Source organism: Myotis brandtii, unplaced genomic scaffold, assembly GCF_000412655.1.
Source record: "Myotis brandtii unplaced genomic scaffold, ASM41265v1 scaffold798, whole genome shotgun sequence".
Classification (NCBI taxonomy): Eukaryota; Metazoa; Chordata; class Mammalia; order Chiroptera; family Vespertilionidae; genus Myotis; species Myotis brandtii.
Genome location: NW_005371212.1, coordinates 172,604 through 177,824, shown reverse-complemented (window position 1 = coordinate 177,824; position 5,221 = coordinate 172,604). Strand labels below are relative to the sequence as shown.

Sequence of the window (5,221 nt, the reverse complement as noted above, 5' to 3'; positions counted from 1 at the left end):
GCTGGCCAGGGCGGGCCCATGTGGCAGGTAAAGCCACATACCCTCTCCTTTCATGAAAAGGGGGTGGGGGTCTCATCGCCTGTTTTTAGAGGGAATTTATGAAAACTCCTTTGTAAATGTTAAGGTACAATTCAGAATAGTGGAGAAATGACTGGAATGTTGTGAATTTAGCTTCTACAATCTGTCGGGGAAAAGGTGTGTATGTGGGGAGATGGATGGTCAGGAATTTGCTTTTTCTGTCTTTAATTTGCTTCTCCATTTCCCAGGAAGCCACCTGCTGGGCACGTTGGTGTTGGCGAGGGTGAGAGAAGCACGCTGGCTCCGCTCTTTCTCCGCCTCGGCCATCAGAAAATGACGAGTTCATGGACTACATGGGAAATGTCTCCCACAATTTTATGAAGCTTCGCTCGTACAAAGGTGCTGTGGGAAGTATAACGAACTCAAAAAGGATTCCAGACTTGAACATAAGACCTGAAGCCATGACACTCTAGAACAGTGGTTCTCAACCTTCCTAATGCCGCGACCCTTTAATACAGTTCCTCATGTTGTGGCGACCCCCAACCATAAAATGATTTTCGTTGCTACTTCATAACTGTAATGTTGCTACTGTTATGAATCTTAACGTAAATATCTGATATGCAGGATGTATTTTAATTGTTACAAATTGAACATAATTAAAGCATAGTGATTAATCACAAAAACAATATGTAATTATATGTTTTCCGATGGTCTTAGGCGACCCCTGTGAAAGGGTCGTTCGACCCCCAAATGGGTCGCGACCCACAGGTTGAGAACCGCTGGTCTACATGGATGAAGGAAAAAGATGCATCTGTGTAAAAGACAGGAAATATGTGCACGCATGCGCACGCGCACAGATACACACACACACACACACACACTCTGGAATATCACCCAGCCACCAGGAAGAAGGACATCCTGCCATTTTCTACAACAGGATGGCCCGTGAGGCACTACGCTACGGAAATAAGCCAGACAGAGAAAGACAAGTACTGCGTGGTGTCACTTATATGCAAAGTCTAAAAAAACGTCGCAGTCATAGAAACACAGTGCTGGAGTGGTTCCCAGGGCTGGGGCGCAGGAAAATGGGGAGCGGCGAGGAGGGAGACTTTCCGGGCAGATGAGGAAGTCCTGACCCAGCAGCACAGAGGCTGCGTGTTAGCCCTGCACTGCACCCGGCCTCGCTGAGAGGAACCGCCAATGCCCGCCAAACCGAAGGACAAGCTGCAAGGTGGCGGCGTGCTCACTGACCAGCTGTGGGAGTTCCCACAATGTGCGCAGACCACGCACCACGATGTGCATTAGGTAGCTTCCCATCTCATTGTCAAATACCCGGCAACAGAGCTTAAAAACAGGCACATGTGGCCTCACTGCCAGCACTTCCTCTCCGGATATTCTTATCAGCCACTGGCAGTGTGTGAAGTCCAGGTCTTGTTTACTTACCTCACTTAGCACGAGGCTTGTCACCTAAGCCACCATCTGTCCTCCCCAACACCACCAACATCCTCCTACCCATTAGGCTCTCTCCTGTAAAAGCATCCAAAAGGTTTTCAAACGATCGAACATCATCAGTATGGCATCCGATGCCCCTGCCCAGGAAGTGCCAGCCACCAGAGAATCACGGTCCCTTCCCAAGCACGGGCGGGAAGACTCACGTGCAGATGCACGCTAACACCCAGTGGAACAGGGGGGTTTGCACATGTCTTCCCGTGCTCTCCCCTCCCCAGAGTGGGCACGGCCAGGGCCGGGGCTCAGAAGGCTTGGCTCCCTCACCTCAAAGGGGGGGAGGCTCCTGGAGAAGGTGAGAATTTGGGGCAGGAAAGCAGGGGCTCGGGGACCCCAATCAGGCCCCTCTGGGATACAGCCTGGACACCCCCCCTCCCCCAAACTGCCTCCGGCGTAGGTCTCACTGGGACAGCACAGACCAGAGCGCCCAATGCCTGGAAGTGCACCGGCTGACGTCCCATTAGCACTTACCAGGCCAGCGCTGCTTCCATGCTTCCCAAGATGTGGCAAGTGATAGAGCTGACCCAGTGGTCACTTTCCTGCTGGCTCTTCAGAGACCACTGGCCAAACAGTGTTTGCCTGGTCCCACCCCCTGCTGCTGGCCCACCAGCTGCCTGTGCTGACCCATCACACCTCTGCCCACCCACCTCGTTCCTTAACATTCCCTTCAAACGCAGCATCTGCTGGCTGCCCCAGCCTCTTCTCCGAGGGTCAGCAGGGAACATAAGTTAAATTAAGAATCACTCCCATGCCCCTTGGGTACCACAGACTCGCTGTACGAGCATCAACTACCACAGGGCGACGCAGAGCTGCAGGGAGCTGCCTGGGTCCTGCCGCCCCCACGAGGCCATGACAGCCAGTGTCTAAAAAGGAATTCTCTATTTCTGTGGCTGTGAAAGCACAGTACTAAAATAGTCACTGCGAGAAAAACAGCCTAGAATCCAGTCGGTGCTCACAGCAAATATTTATTATGTGAATGGATATAGCTCATGATTTCCCACTGAACATTTTTCTAAACAACAAAAGTAATTTTCAACATTAAAGTAAATCAGGGTTTTGGTGTGGATCTCGTGAACTTGTAAAATAACAAATCTTTAACATTTTACAGGTCTGTATAAATATTTTTGTAGGAAAATCTTCATGATGATCTACGTCCAGCTCTCACTAATAATCAATCATCCAGGCCACCTCTCGTTTGCAGAAGCGTAGTAGACTCTGGCGGGTGTCTGTGCAGAACATGCCGCCGCGGTGAGTCTGCGACTCCCCCTGCCTCACTACTTTCTGAGAGAGGACCCTGAAAATAACCTTTTCTTAAAATAGATTTTTAATCCTCCCCGAGGATATGTTTTTAAAATTGATTTGAGAGAGAGAGAGAAAAACATTGATGTCGATCAGTTGCCTACCGTACACATCCTATCCAGGGACCAACCCACAACCTGGGTATGTGCCCTGACCAGGAATGGAACCCGAGACCTTTCGGTGCACGGGACAGCGCTCCAGCCAACTGGGCCACACTGAGCAGGGCCTGACAATAGCTTACTGTCCGTTAATGTCACTGATGTCAAGAACTTGCTAAAGAAGTAGTTAGTGTCAGTTTGTTAGTGATGAATTACTAATGAATTCTGGTGATCAGATTTGAGGATTTGCACTTAATTTCTAGCTTATTTTGCCATGAAATATGAGCTGCATTACAGGTTCCACTGCAATGACTATTAGAAAAACGGAGTCCCCGTACCTAGGAGTTTTTGTTGCTGTTTTTAAGGTCATGGAAATCGCCCAGGATGGGGCATGAAACAGCAGGGTGGGTTTTGTCTCCCATGAGGCCTAGAGAGGTAGCTGGGAGGTCCCTAGCAATGCAGGGCAGGGGGTGTAAAGCTAGTCAGAGCCAGCGGCGCCAGGGTGGGCAGGGTCGGTACAGCTTCAAGTGCAGGCGCAGGGAGAGAGAAGGGGCTTGGAATCAGGCTGTACAATCGGAGCTCCCAGCTCTCCAACCCAAACCAGGGTCTCGACTAGAAATCATGACGAGCAATACCCTAAATAAACAGGACAAGGGGTCATTTTCTCCAGAAGAAGTCACACAGGTTAGTGAGGCGAAGGCAGTCAGGCACTGAACCCTCCCTTTAAGAAACACTGCATATTAATTCCGGGCCGTTCTGGTTAGCACACAGCAGCGGGGAACACAAGTTAAATTAAGAATCACTCCCATGCCCCTGGAAAAGAAAGTGGTCAAGGAGAAAAAACCCATTTACAAAATTCTGGTAGTAGTTTTAGACCAAATGAGAGAAAACTCTAATGTATACTAAACTAAATAAATTTACAGAAGTCACACCAAGAGATTTTATAGTACAAAGTTATAGATTTCAAGAGTAGTTTAAAACAATTTATGAATAAAAGCAGCAAAACAAGGTTCTGAAGGGAAGCTAATAAACTGGGTGCTATCCCCCAGCTGTGAGGCCCTGGCCCCAGCTGTGAGGCACTGCTCCCAGCTGTGAGGCCCTGGTCTCAGCTGTGAGGCACTGGTCCCAGCTGTGAGGAACTGGCTCCAGCTGTGAGGCACTGGTCCTAGCTGTGAGGCACTGCTCCCAGCTGTGAGGCACTGGTCTGGAGGTGCAATTGCACCTGCTCACACAGCCAGAGACGGAGCCAGGTCGGCCAGACTGCTGCCCAGCATTTCTTACGTCCTAAGTCAAACATCCCAAACGATGCCAGGGCTAAGCAATGCTTTGTTATATGGGTATAGCTTTGTCTAGTATCTGCTATTACAGGGCCCCTGGATCTCAGAACCCGCCTGCCTACAATACAGACATGGTTTCAGTTTAACACACACAAGTACATTCTCGCACAAACAGGTAAACATTTCTCAAAACCCTTTATCTATTGGCAACTTCTGATGCAGACTTGTCTTCTCAGCATCAGAGCGGAGTGAAGCCTCTGCTGGACTGAGCGTCCCGGCGGCAGCGCCCCCTCGTCTCAGGGCTCCCAGCGGCGCAGGAGGCCCGACCTGCAGCCTCGAGAACCACCTGTTGGGCCGGAGAGCTGAGCGCAGGGCGTTTCACGGGGCGAGGTGCCTGTGCTTTGCCTCCAGCTCCTCAGCGCGTCACACCCTACAGCAGGGGTAGTGACCGTAACTTTTCAACCAAGTCCCTTGAAAACGGAAATATTATGTGTCTCAACAAATCAGGGCTACACTTCCTGCCATTTTATTAATGTCCAACCTACTGTGCCAAGCAAGTATTTCAGGCGAAAGTAGCCTCTTCTCCCCATTTTAAAGCAGGAAGCTGCAGACTTACCCTTGGCCTCAGCTACGAGATGACTGGCCACACCAGAACCCCTGGCGGTGACTCCAGCAGATCACACCTGTGCAGGGACGGAGCGGCGGGAATTCTCCAGGCTCCCAAACCCAACTCACACTTCCACAGAACTCTGCTCTGGGAAATCTCTTGTAGTAAAGGAGCAGAGGCAATCTGAAAAGAAACAGAAAATCACATATTAGGACGCTTGCTTGTTTGACTTTAAGTAACTGCTTGAGAAATAACTGCTTATTTACCTGAAACAAATATTTTTAATAAACCCCAGAAGAAAGTTGCCTTGTACCTAATGACCTCTACCCAAACAAACTGCTCCCACCTCCCCACCTTCTAGCCACCAATCAGATGGAGGCCATGGTCAGGGAGGCAAGGGATGGAGAGAGTGGGGA

General features: G+C 50.0%; 1 protein-coding gene across 1 annotated transcript in view; it reads right to left on the bottom strand.

Moving 5' to 3' along the window:
* The window catches only part of NCK2 (NCK adaptor protein 2), a 71,389-nt gene extending 66,404 nt beyond the window's left edge, over positions 1–4,985 (bottom strand). The window contains exon 1 of the mRNA XM_005883690.2: positions 4,815–4,985. The gene's annotated coding sequence lies outside the window, so the exon portion shown is untranslated. The remainder of the gene's footprint in view (positions 1–4,814) is intronic.
* Positions 4,986–5,221: the final 236 nt, after the last annotated feature.